Raw genomic sequence first — 14,582 nt, forward strand, 5'->3', positions numbered from 1 at the left:
TCTGCGTAGTTGAAACAATTTACAACATCGTTATACAATTGAATATTCAGATTATCTTGATCACTTTGTTCGATCGAGGAAAATTTTTAATCTTAAAAGTTATTTACAGCACGCCGTGTCGCTCTCCTTGTGCAACGCGAGATGAACAACCTTACTTCCTCCCACTAACTTCAGTCGTTTTCCTCAGCAGCACCATTCCGAAATCCGATTAAAGTCAATTGAGCGTAAGGAAAAGTTGTGACAAAAACCCGCAGCCGAATTTATTCCACACAAAACCGCTCCCCAACCATTTCTAACGGAAACCAAACGAAATCAAACCAAACGAAGGCAGGACGCGCACAAATATTCCATTTTCCATGAGGTTTGTTCCATTTTCCTTCGCCTTCTGCTCCTTACCCTCGATGCTACAGTCAAGTTGCGTTTCCAGCTTTCGGTCCAAAGCTTCTCCACATTCATCGACGGCATTCAATTCAGCCGAATACATTATCATAAACTTTGCTTATTATTTGATCCCTTTATCTTGCGATCCATTCGCGATGGCGGAAAAAGGCAGATTCGAGAATCGCAATTCATGAGCCAAAAAGTTTTGCGTTCGTTTTCCCGGAATTAGGTATTATCTTTAAATTTTGCATCGACCGATGAGTATTGAGTTTCTATGCAGTCGCTGGCTATCTAGGGTTCTGTAATATTTCTCCGGAAAGGTGCCAGTTCGTTCTACATATAGACATATTGGAAGAAGGTACAATAACAGTTTCCAGTGGATGCACCTAGATATTTATTTTTCCTGGATTCAAAACATCAATCTCAAGTTTAAATATTTCTTTAGAATCGATAAACTGTAAACACACCTTACCCTACTGGTTTCAGATGAGGTAATGCTTCATAAGAAAAATATAATGATTGTGCAGAATTTCCCAAGTTTCAATTAAAAGAAAATAATTTTTGACATTCGGAAAAACTTTTTATCGATATTTGTTTAATTGCATCTTTTTTGAAACATATTTTCTACCCAAGCAAGATCCAAACATTCCCTGGATACATATGTACATAACATATATATGTATGTATCTACAGAGGGTTATTTGTGACGGGCAGAAAATCCTAGGGTTGTCGGCTGGAGTAGACTGACCCCATCGAGGGGGGGAAGAGGCGCCGAGTAGTGTGCTTCTGAACCCACGGTTTCAAGCTACAAAGATAAGGCAACATCTTCTGCGTAGTGGATGCCGTGAGTGCGCCGTGTTCGTGCGTAGGATGTCCTTCAGGGAGTATCCGAGTAGGACGGTTCCCAACGACCGAAGCAGCGGGAATACGACTTGACCTTCTTCGCAGTAGAAATCGTTGGGAAAGGGTTATTCCATGATCGGAAAGTACTCACGGGTAGCGTGGCTCTCGACTCCGGTTGAGCCATTCGAGTCGAAGTAGGATGACGTTCTCGTCGGGAATCATAACAGGCGCAGCGTAGCGTGACTCGTGACGACATTGAGAGTAACCCTCTCGAATCACGACATTCTGGCCTCGAACTCCAGTGACACCTTCTGGCTGACCTGGAGCATCTCGTAGTTTCTGCACTGGCGATCCTCTACGCTGGTGGTCCTCTGCGCTTGGATCAGTTCATGATTGCTGACCATAGCGCACAACAAAAGCACGAAAGTAAACCTCTCGGCTTTCAGCACCGCCCAACTAATCCGGGGTGTTGCTGCAGCTGGGCCTGTCCATCTCTGCGCAGCCCGATTGCGGATCCTGAGACTCCCGGCCATTGGACGTGCGCTCACGTTTGCTTCCGCAGCGTGGCTCGTGACGGTATCGAAAGGAACCCCCTCGGTTCACGAACCTCCCCGGACTTGACCTCTGACGGAACCCTCCGGCTGGCCTGGGACATCTCGCTGGCTGGTCTCTGCGCTGGCGGTCCTCCATCAGCTGGCTGGCCCTCGGCGGTGGTCCTCTGGCTAGTGGCTGTGGCTGGCCCCTCGACCCGGGCTTCCATCTGCGCTGGCTGCTAGAGGACTTGCTAATCGCATGATAATCTTGAGAGTACTCCTGTAATAATGGGTTTGTATGGTCATCGCCACAAATAGAAAAAAAACAAAAATTAGTTTCAATTTGATTTTTGGCACATTTTAATTCACCCACCCAATCTCCCGACTATTCTGGCCATTTTTGTCAGAGTGTAGTTTTATTTGAATTCCACTTACGGCTCTCGTCCGACTGGCACCTTCCTGGGAACCATGCATGGTCCCGCTGTCCGCCTCGTACTTGCCTCCGATACGTGTGATCGCCTGGCCATGCTGCTGCTGGTGTTGTTGTTCTGCTGCTGGCACCGATTGCGACGCACCGAATTGTCGTGCCGTGTTGTTCTGCTGCTAGTGCAGCACTTTCCACAAAGCCGGAGGTGTGGCTGGTATCGAACCGATGGCGCGCACGACATTTCCGTGCATGATGTTGTTGTTGTTCTGCTGCTGGTGCAGCATCTCCCACGCAGCCGAAGGGGTAGACGGTATCGAACCGATGGCGCGTACGACATTACCGTGTCGGATTGTGTTACTGAAGTCGTTTTTCCGCTGCTGGTGTAGCACTTCCCTCGCAGCCGGAGGTGTGGCTGGTATAACACCAATGATGCGCATTGCCGTGTCGGGTGTTGTTGCTGAAGTCGTTTTCCGCTGCTGGTGCAGGAGGTGTGGCTGATATCCGCCACGGGAGTCGCACAATCTCACACACTTCGGTGGATATGCTTCCGGTTGCTGGGGTTTCACAATTTTTGTCCCATGAATGATGAGCGCTGCAGGCAAGCACCACACTCTCCTCCAATTTTGCAAAAAACTCACTCACCTCCGTAAATATCGATGACAGGACCAATTGTTTTTTTCTTTTTTTTTTCAGTTTTTTGGGAACTATGGGCTGTCGGGGTTTTTTTTTTCAAAAATAAGTTCGATACAGTGGGCCAAATCTTGTCGAACAATTTCACTCTTGGTTTGTTTTTTATTAGAGTTGGGTTTTTTTTAACTGAATTTTTGCTCAAATCACACCATCGAAAAGGTTCCAAAAATCAACTGTAACACTCCTCTCACTAACCCTTTACTTCTGTTTCCAGACGTATCTGGGCCCATAACCTGTTGAAAACGCAGGTTTCAGTGGTGGAATAGAGTTATCTCTGTTCATGTTTCGTCAGTCTAGTCATTACATAACTACACAACTCATTAGCGATTGCTATTTGTCACTTTCCACTTCTCATGTTCCCTAACCGGGAAAGTACTCATTTCTCAATGAGAACTTTGATACTCTTACCCAGAATATCTGGCAACACTGTTGTGTTACCATGAACCCAATTTGAGTAGTCTCGCTTAACCGTGTGATGATGTAAACATTTGTACCACGTTTATCATCATCACCTGTCATCAGCAATCATTGGTCTTTTGTTCTCGAGTGCGAATTGGGCATAGCTAGAGGAATCAAAACAAACAATATTTGGTTCTGCTCATGGATGCCGGAGGAAACCGTAAGTTTCAACATGTTGAACTTTACGGTTCCCTCCGGCATCCGGTACCAGCAGCAGACTTCTGCTGCCACGAGCAGAACCAAAAAATTGTTTGTTTTGGTTCCTCATGCTATGTTCAATTCGCAATCGAAAACAATAGATCAATGATTGCTGATGACAAGTGATGATGATAAACGCGGTACAAATGTTTACATTATCACACGGTTAAGCGAGACTACTCAAACAAGGTTCGTGGTAACACAACAGTGTTGTCAGAAATAATGAGTAGTAATCTCATTTCACTCATTGAAAAATGAGTACTTTCCCGGTTAGGGAATATGAGAAGTGAAAAGTGGCAAATAGCTATCGCTTATGTAATGGGTAACAAACTTAAATAAAGATAACTCTATTCCACCACTGAAACCTGCGTTTTCAACAGGTTATGGGCCCAGATACGTCTATATTTTTGGAAAAAACGAGTTAGTGAGAGGGGTACGCTCAAGTTTATAAGGTTTGTGGTTAGAAAGTGCTCCAGCAGCCAGCGCAAAAGGACCAGCCAGGATCGAGGAGTCAGCCAGGAGCCAGAGGATCATCGCAGAGGGCCGGCAAGCTGTCGGAAGACCGCCAGCATAGACATGAGCCAGCGAGATGTTCCGGGCGAGCACGGAGGTTCCACTAGAGGTCGAGTCCTGGGAGGTTCGTGAACCGAGAGGGTTACTCTCGATACCGTCACGAGTCACGAAGCGGTTAGCAAGCGTGAGCTCACGTCCGACGGCCGGGAGGAGTCTTAGAATCTGCAACCGGGCAGCGCAGAAGTTGTTACCAGTTGAGTCAGTTACCCTATGCCACTCACGAAGAGTACTCATTTTGTTAGGAAAACGCCTAGATGTTATGTGTTTTATGTAGCATCTTTTTTATGTCACATGTCCCGTATAGTAGAGTAGTCAATAATAAAGATTAATAAAATTCATAAACAAAAACTATTAAAATTGTATAATAAATCATTTGATTAAATAGGGAACTCCTAACGGTCACATCAAGTTTAAAAACACATTCCACAAAACGCTTACCACAAAATATACACAAAACTGGAATAAAGGGATATTGATTAGAGAGAGACAGCACGCTAAAGGGAGAAGAATAAAGATAAGGGACAATCACTATTGAAAAAGTGGAAAAGGGAATAAGGCAATATCCTCTACCGGGAACATGAGGTTCTTTCCCAGCTCTGCTTCCGAAACAGCAACATCATTGGATGAAGGGAAAAGTTCCGTGCCTGTGAAATTTAGCGAAATCAGGTAAATAGTTTTCACTCCCGGTAGCTCGCCAATTCGCTAATTCCCGGAATTCCACAGGACCCATTAATATTAGCCTGGATTCGCGAGCTTAATCGCTAGGCCGTACCATCGTCAACTGTCGCCCAATATACCCGACCGCCAGGCCCGTGCGAAGGACCCGCTCATGGGGGGGGTTTTCAAAATTCAAAATTCAAAATCAAGATTTTCAAAGTTTTGAATCAGCAAGTCATCAATAAATTATTTTAAATGATTTTCCTTATTTTGAGCTAGACATTTGCTTAAAAATAAATACCTGGAAATCTAGTTTACAAATCTAACATAATTTTTTAGAAAACACATAAAACTAATGCAATTTAAAATTTTAAATGAAACCAGAGTTTAAAGCTTCAGACATAAGAATAAAAGATATAAAATTCATTTATTTTAACCCAGATTTAAAAAGAAAATAAATCCGAATTCTAAAATAAATTTCAAACCAGGGAAGAAAATAATCATGATTTTGAATTGTTCAGCAAAACTATAATCATTGTTATTTATTAATCGTTGAAATTTATATTCCTGTTTTTCATTTTCAATTGAAGGCTTGATTGAAAATGTCGCTATAATATTTTCAATTTGAAGAAATATTTGAATTGTGAAATTTTGATTAAAAAAATTCCATTTTGAACTTGAGAGAATTTATTCAAAACACATATGTACCTACTTGATGATTAAATCAATTTTGATAAAAAGAAGACTATACATTTTACTTCAAAAGTACCAGTGATCAAAATCAAAGATAAAATCATTTTTTATTTCGTCCAGTTATCAACCTTAAAGACTGAAATAGTTCATTTCTGATGCTCACAATAATTACTTCATATATTGATCAAACAACATGTTTAGTTCATCATTGAAAGCTTCTATTCCCAAGTACAGGTTGGAAAATGGGTGAAACTTATAAAAAAAAAATTAAAGTTTTGTTGTTAATATTGAAAGCACAAAGCAAATACTTATTTAATAAATGTTGTGCATTAAAATTTTGCTTTAAAGTTTCTACTTCGAATAGTTTCAAATCTTTGCATAAATTGAAAGAAAAAACAAATATTAAAAAAAGATTATTCAAAGGAATGAAAATAAGTAAAACCATTTTAAATTTTCAAGAGCAAGTTTTATAGTTGAAAATTTTGAGCTCTGAATATTTTGTAGCCGTCAATTGAAATACTTAGTTCTAGAAAGAACAAACGATAGAAACTATTAAAATTTATCAAAATTATTTCAAAGGAATTAAAAATGTTTCACTATAAAAATCGGTAAAATCATGTGACAATTAAAAATAAAAAAAAATATAAAATTCGGTTACTTTATTTGAATATTAAAACAAATTAAGACATGAAAAATGTTACGTTTCTTGTATTGATGATATCTAGTTTATAAGTTTAAAAATGAATCAGTTTTAAGTGGAATCAATCACAGATAATTGATGCTCTAACAAATCTCCATGAAATTGAAAAAAAAACTGATTCCTTATGTTTATTATATTTTAATTTATTTGGGAATAATAATGAAGATGGTGATGATGATGCGTGATTTAAATAAATTAAGTACAGTTTTTATAAACTTGGAATAAATCATTACACGCATATCCGACTATAGTGAAGAAATTTAATATAGAAAATATATTATTTCATTTCACCAATTTGTTGAAACCTGTATTTGATTTTCGCTTTAAAACATCTGAAATTAAATTTAAATTAAATGGAGTAAAGTGAACAAGTAGAAGACTGCTATAACATGAAGCCAAATTTAGATGCGATCTTGTGGAAAGTGTATAATTGATTTGAAGCCTTTTTTAAATCTTTTGTTATGTTTTAAAGTTTTGTTAAAAAAATATTCTAAATATTTTTAAACTGTAACCCAAAGATGGGTCTTGACTCAAACATTCAGTCAGCGAAACTTCTTTGTAGGGAAATGAATCCAACTGTAAGTCGAAATTTCAGGGACTAGACTAGATGAAACTTAATGTTGAAAAACATGCGAAAAAAATTCGCCTTGTCTCCCGGTAGGACAAGGCAAGATGTGGGTTCAAGTCCTACCAGGAGACAAGGCGAATTTTTTTCGCATGTTTTTCAACATTAAGTTTCATCTAGTCTAGTCCCTGAAATTTGGACTTACAGTTGGATTCATTTCCCTACATTATTCAAAATCTTCTTTTAAATTCTTTGCACCTAGGAAAAATTTCATATCAGCATAAAATTTGGAATGACATTTACCCTTTTTTACAATCTAAAGTTGCTAGTTATAAAGTCATCGATACTAGGATTTTATTTTTATTTAGCTAAATCTGTTGACTATCGTAAGTGGCTACCAACTTGTGTTGTATAAAATTAATATTCTATGAATGAATTTCGAAGTTCAAATGGTTTGTTTCAAATTTTGAGCTTGTTTAATTACACTTCTTAGTGAAAACCCAGAGTTAAGGGTTTTGTGTGTCAAGAATTGAGTTTCAATACAAAAGGTATTAACTGAAGTGCAAATCAAAATCTACAATTGATTGGATTCAATTCGTGAACGTCATATAGAGCCGTAAAATTAAATGTATTAGGCCTAGAGAGTAATTTAAGACGAAATTCCGCCGGAGGCGAGCCAAATTTCTGATATGTTTGTCAACACTTATTTTTAAACACCTTTTGGGATCAAGTGATTTTCCGTTAAATTCTTTTCTTGTACTGAAAATTTTACTTGGAAAAAATCTCCATGGGGGGGGTTAAACCCCTAAACCCCCCCCCCCCCCCCCGTTCGCACGGCCTTGCCGACCGCCATCGTCAACCAGCAGTAAAATCCGGAAGTTGCCATCGTCACACTAAGTGCGCTTATCGGAGGTTGAACGGCGAGTGTAAGGGTTAGCGACTCTAGCCAGCGATTAGCGACATCCGCTCGACGCACAACAACCAGCGTTCGACCGTTGTCTGGACCTTCAAAGTTTCCCCCAACTTGTAAGTAGGACAAATAAATATTCAAAAGTTAACGACCGGTGTTTTGGTTTCCTTGGTCCAGTGTCACTTCCTTGTCAGAAGCCGACCCGAGGTTCTTCGTAACCTCTGCTCCGCTGAGCCAACCAAAAGAGGTCGCATGAGGCACACCCTCACCAGAATCCCCGTGGCTTGACCAGGGATTCGAGGACTATTGTAGCAGGCCCTTCTGGTCAGCAAATAATAAAGTGGACAGCACCCCGGTTTAATTGGGCGGTGCTGATAGCCGACAAGATTACTCTTGTGTTCGCACAGAAGCCACGAGATGGTCTTCCAGGTCAGCCAAAAGTGCCATTAAAGTTCAAGGCTGAGAAGTCGGATAGCGAAAGGATTACTTTCGATGCCGTCACGAGAAACGCTGCGGTTAGCATCATGAGTTCTATAGAGAAGGCCGGGAGGAGAAGACTACAGTCACACACTTTTGGGATCTGTTAACAGGATTGGTTAGAGTCTAATACTCCAGATGGAGTTTTAGACCATATCGAAGGATGGGAGAAGCTGCTTGGCTACTCTCGTGATTTGAAGCTGCGCTGCAGTTAGCATGCATGAATTTATAATGTCTGTTGTAAAGAATTTCTAGCGCATTGTAGGAGATGGTTTGGGCGACGGTTAGTAGCCAGCAACTTTAGCAACACAGAGTCAAATTGAACGTTTGTTACTAACCTTTGCCTTCCGGCTTTTTGTAGCGATCAAGGAGTTGGAGTCGAGAATATCATTCTAGTGCTTTGCAGCTATGCTGTGGTTAATATGCGCGAGCATATCTTCGATGGATGGAAACTGCTTTGGGTGCTTCGGAGGAGGTGGTTCGAGAGACGGTTAGTCGCTAGCAAATTCATCCACTTCTTGATTTTTGAAGCATTTTGGATGAGTCCTGTCGATCGAAGTCTGGTTAATTCTCGAAACCACCGAGAAAAGAACCTGTTAGCAACAAAAGGAATGCTTTTCTGGGGTTAACAGAACGCACAATGCAAGATATGCTGTGCGTTCGCATGCTGAGGTTATCAGCCACCAGAATCAATGAAGATTCGTCTCGATTCTGGTGCCAGTCAGCATATGTTGGGAGACGAGAGCGCCTACAAGAGTAGCAATGACGAAGATGGCGATGATGATTAAGATTCCGTCAATCCCGAATCGACTCAGAAACGCAGTCAGTGAACAGGAGAAGCTCATCAACGCTACATGGCTAACGTAGCCACTAATGATGAGGAAGAGTAACTTCGAATCGTCAGCAAGCTCAAGGGTCAAATGGACTGCTTTTTCAAGAAGACCACCATCGACAAGGGAATGGTAGCCATGAAAGAGAACGAGACTCGGGCTGGACAAACTGAGGTTTTCACTGAGCAGCCGTTCAACGATTTGATCGGTTATTGCAGTTTTCGAGGATGAACATCAGTGCTGCGGTAAGCACACTAACCTACTATCAAGCAGCCCCGGATCAGAGCAAGGTTTGGGAAGCGGTTAGCTTAACCCAGGTTACAGGAAACTCATTCAGTGTCTGACACGAATGTTCGATGCCCGCAGCAGAACGTTGGTAAGGTTATCACCAAGCAGCCGTTCAACGATCTGATCGATTGTTTGCAGTCATCTTGGAGTTCTAACATCAGTGTTGCGGTTAGCGCACTTTACAAATACCAGGCCATTGGTCAGGCCTTAAGGCCTTTCGACGTATGACCGTTATGGCGTCGGTATACTGAAGAAACGGTACATCGTTAACTTATCGGATATGCAGATGCGGATTATGTCGATAATTCCGATGACCGGTTACGCTTACATGATCCTCGTGAATTTTATTTCGTGGTCAACGAAACGTCAGCAGACGGTTAGTCTATCATCTACCGCAGGTTGTGGTTAACAAACTTCCTGAGTGAATTAGGTGTGGTTAGCACTCTTTTCACATTTATGGAGGACAACATTCCTTGAATCCAGTATCTGAAAGATGCGCGTACTCATCTGCGGATGAAGCATCTGGACTTGAAGTTTGGAGATCGTAAAAAGCGGTCAGCTTTCTTAGAGACACATCTCTGCTGAGCATCAGCCAGCTGATGCGTTCACGAAGGTGTTACCGAGGGCGAGGCACGCGAAGCTGTTCAGCATTCTCAACTGAAATTTGTTTCCTCCGGCATCCGGTAACAGCAGCAGACTTCTGCTGCCAGAGCAGAACCAAAACATTGTTTGTTTTGGTTCCTCTTGCTATGTCCAATTCGCCATCGAGAACAATAGATCAATGATTGCTGATGACAGGTGATGATGATAAACGCGGTACAAATGTTTACATCATCACACGGTTAAGCGAGACTTCTCAAATTGGGTTCGTGGTAACACAACAGTATGGCCAGATATTCTGGGTAAGAGTATCAAAGTACTCATTGAGAAATGAGTAATTTCCCGGTTAGGGAATATGAGAAGTGGAAAATGACAAATAGCAATCGCTAATAAATTCTGTAGTTATGTAACGACTAGGCTGACGAAACATGAACAAAGATAACTCTATTCCACCACTGACACCTGCGTTTTCAACAGATATGAAGTTGAGGTCTTCGACAAAGTTGTTCAGCAGAAAATTTCTTTTAAAAAATTCATAAATTAGCATAAAAACTATAAGCAGTCATACACAATGCAGTTGCGTGGAAGGTTAATGCCGGCGAACGCAAATCAAATCATCATTGGTCGCGTTACTTTCTTATGCCAATGATGCTATGCAATTCATTACACGTAATTGGCATAGAGGCTGAATTTTGGGTGTACAAAAACTTTTGGGGCACAGTAGTCCGAAACATGTAGTTTGGTTAGACGTTATCAATTGGTTCAATTTATACTGAATTGTTTAGTTAGATTTTTGTGAAGAAAAACCTCATTTCCTCCCAGAGAAGGACGAACTTTCAAGAGCCACCATCAAGAAGCAAAGTAAATTTTAGCAAATGTATTTCCAACGTGAATATTTAAACCATTTAAACCATCGAACGTATGGTGCTGTTGTCCACGTTTTTTCCTCCCTTGGTTCCAGTTGTCTCTGGGTCCAATATTAAACAGTGGGCCCGGCCGAGTTGAGATGAGTAGTAAATATAATTTTACTACTCACCGGGTTACTGACAAGATCTGGCTGTGTATGTAGCATAAGCATAAGCATATTTACCCCTTATTCGTTGTTTCAGTAGTTACTTCAAGAGCATTTTTTTAACAATGAGCATAAACATAACTTGAACTAGGAAATACAAGTACAGACACCTCCAGGAAGATTCACTCTTCCCGGCGTATTTTCTACTTAAACCAGATGAAACGTAAATGCCTACATCAAGGGTGTGTCGAATTAATATTTCAGCTCGGCACCGCACTTTGATCTGGGAGATGAATTATAGCTCAAATTTATCCAATTATTTCGTAAAACTGGCCAAAATGCACGCCAAGGGTCATTTTGATCTAATGAGCTCATTTTTGCGAATGTGTTGGAAGCTGTGTGTTATTATAATTAATTTCCCAAGCGGCTGAAGTTTTACTCGACACTCAGGATTCTGCTAAGAACCACTGCTGCCGGATTGTTGTTATTATTTTTTTCCTTCTCCATCAAACCATGCTTGGCTGTTGGTCCATGCCAGGGTGATGGTAATTTTTGTCTAACTCATTCCGGTGCTGTTCCCATTTCCGGTAGCAGATCTACATTCATTAATTTTGCATGGCTGGATTTTCCTGGTTTAGTTCCCTGGTCCCTGAAATGCTCAGAAGGTTTGCGGTAGGGATTAACTGAAGTGGCTCTTCATACACTCATGTATGTATGTGCGGAAACCAGAATGTGTTACTAAGTTGATGGAAAGCTGCAAAAATTTACTCAATAATGCATAGCCATACGCAAAACAAAGATCTAAAAAGTCAATTGCAAAGTTTATAAGCTGTCAAGGGTTTGAATTTGTAACAATATCACGATGTAGCAAACGTCCCTCCTGGTTGAGTGAGAATCCAATTCGTTGAACAAAACGACTCGGACAAAACCACATCTTATTCGATTCGGGTTTTGCAGTTGTTATTTTTTCCTAGCTAGAAGAAGTGCACATACAAAGATTTATGGTTTCTATGTGCCAAAGAAAGTCTGCACCTGCTCTTGGCTTTGAGTAACCCGTTCTATATTTGTGAGCTCTAGCTTTCCCTCCCGAAAGACGTGACTTTGCTGCAACTTGAAGGCAATTAACCTTTACCACCGGATTTACTCAAACTGGCACTTCTACATTTCAGTTTGGGGGCTTAGTTGCCGCAGCAGTGTTGGGGCTAAGAAATGTCCAAATCAACACTTTCAGTGCTCTGAGCCAAAGAACCGTTTGTTCCGGAGTGGTTTTTCCCTTTTCCAGTAGGTACCTTCCTAGCATCCTTTTGGCCAGCCAGAGTTCTGGAGAACGGATGATTTATTTTTCCATAGAAACATTTCAATGTTGGCAATAAATTTTTACCCACCTTTGGCCACTTTAGGTTTGCACTGCCACAGGTACCTGAAGTCGATGGATGTGATTGGTTTATGGTCCATCCTGGAGCACCTGGTGGAGAGTTTATCCATCGAATTGTATCGATGGCGTTCGGGGAAATCCACTCTGCAGGTGTGAAGAAAGTGTTGTCTTTCTTTTCAAGTTTGAATGATCGTTGCAGTTTTATAGTGGGGTTTCGATTCTTGTTTATTTTTTATCTGATTTTTGGTTTCATTCAAATTTTTTTAAATCTGTTGAGTTTGAAAAAGAGCAATAAGATTTTCAAAAAGTGACCAGCTTAATAGTTGCTCGGTCCATATTACCCTGAAAAAAGTAACTTTCTATCTATGTCCTTCCAATATTTACTTTTAAAGCATTGCATTTCCATAGATGCAATTAAATAGTTCTTGGTTTCTTAAAACCATAATAAAAATACCATTTGCTAACAAACCGATCGCAAGGAAGTATTTCCTCATCACACATACCGTCAACTGGAGCATCATGCGACACTTTTTAACTTCAATGGCATCTGAAAACTTAATATACATGGATAATCGTACCACTTGTACTTCAAACGTTTTAAGGTTGATGGGACATCAAATTGATGTAGTCAGAAATATTCTTGGTTTCACCAGTTATTTTAAAATTTACAAAAACATGCGATTTTCACCCTACTAAGAAAAGGGGTAGGTTGAAACCAACTTTGTTTTGTAATGAAAAATCAAATGTAAACGTTTTAAAATTTATAGTTTAAGATAGATTTGTGATCTCATAACAAAAAAATCACCAATTGCAAATTTTTTGGTTTTGTTCGAATTAAATTAAATTTTTTAACTAGCGAAAATGTTTTTGAAGAAAAATCATAAAGGTACTGCATACATTTAGGGATAAAACAGACTACAAATTCTTTAAGCTGAAAATAAAAATTAATGTTTGGGTGGATGAAAATTTGAAATTAACAAACGCTTGATACATAGCAACCATATTCCAGCATATGGAAACTAGATTTAAAATGTGAATCATTGATTTGCATTTTCATGCATTTTAGCCCAGACTGGTAACTGAATGATAAAAATATGATTTTAATAAATTTGGAGATTTTCCGGGGATTTAAAATTATACTTTAAGGTGATAATCGTAAAAAATTTAGAATCATAAGTGTAAACTTTCATAAAACAATTAATTTCAGGTCTAAATATTATTTGATTATCACTTTAGAATATAATTTTGAAATGAACTTATGAAAAAAACAACAATTCCTAAACTTCCAAATGAACCCTTCAGATCTGCAATACGATGTTAGATGGGAAAAATATGAATGAGATAAACTTGCATGTTTTGAAAAGTATGATCCCAAACTTTTGGCCGCTACACCATACTAAGGAGTGATCCCTAACTATTGGACAGTAACTTAAGTGTCTATTTTATTAATTAAAACTATATTTTAAAATTTTTGCACAATTTTTTTATTGTGTTTTGACAAGTAAAGAATAAGGATTCTAATGCAACTCAAATTTTAAAATTTGGTCCACCCTATCCCGAGATGACCGGTTTTGAATATTGAGTGCGATTTTTTGAAAATGCTATAATTTAAGGTTAAGTTTAGGGTACAAAACAAAAACATTATTTCTGAGCAAAATACCTCCGAAATAGCTATTGCTCATTATCTTTCGAACGAGATCGAAGATTTGCAATATGACCTAAGACGGCGGAGAAATGAACGATCAAAATTTGCATGTTTTTAAGCGGGTGATCCAAAACTTTTGGCCGGCAGTGGAGATCGGCAACCTGCGGCTCTATAAATATAAAGCTGCGACTTTTTAGCTCATTGCGCGAACATTTTATATATTTTTTGTTTTAATAAAATATTTAGTAAATCGTGCTAAACCAACAATTGAGTCTTGTGACTTGGCAAACGGATTTTCACTGGTCCAGCAGAAAATTTTCAATTTTTTTTTCAAAAACATCAGAAAATGTTGTTTCTGAAGCATCAGCATTGAGATCAATATTAAATTTTTCATGAACTGTAAATGCAAAAAATAGCTTGAAGTTAACCTTTAAGTCTTTGAACACACTTAAAATTTCAAGTATCACACTTGCGTGTTGGCAAGATTTGCCAAAAGCACACAAATTTTCAACGAAGTTTCAGTAACGGCCATATTTTTTATTCATTTTTTATTAAGAGTAAGGTAATACCGTTAATTTATTATTGGCTAATTTCTGTTTTGAAACTTTGATCTTTGAACTGATCTTACCAGTCAAAATATACTATTTCTTTATTAGGCCGGAACAAATTTCAAATTTTGGGGGGGGGGGGTGTATAGTAAAAAAAAATTGCACGAAAGCTTGAATG

The sequence above is a fragment of the Uranotaenia lowii genome, chromosome 2 (genome assembly GCF_029784155.1).
Source record: "Uranotaenia lowii strain MFRU-FL chromosome 2, ASM2978415v1, whole genome shotgun sequence".
Classification (NCBI taxonomy): Eukaryota; Metazoa; Arthropoda; class Insecta; order Diptera; family Culicidae; genus Uranotaenia; species Uranotaenia lowii.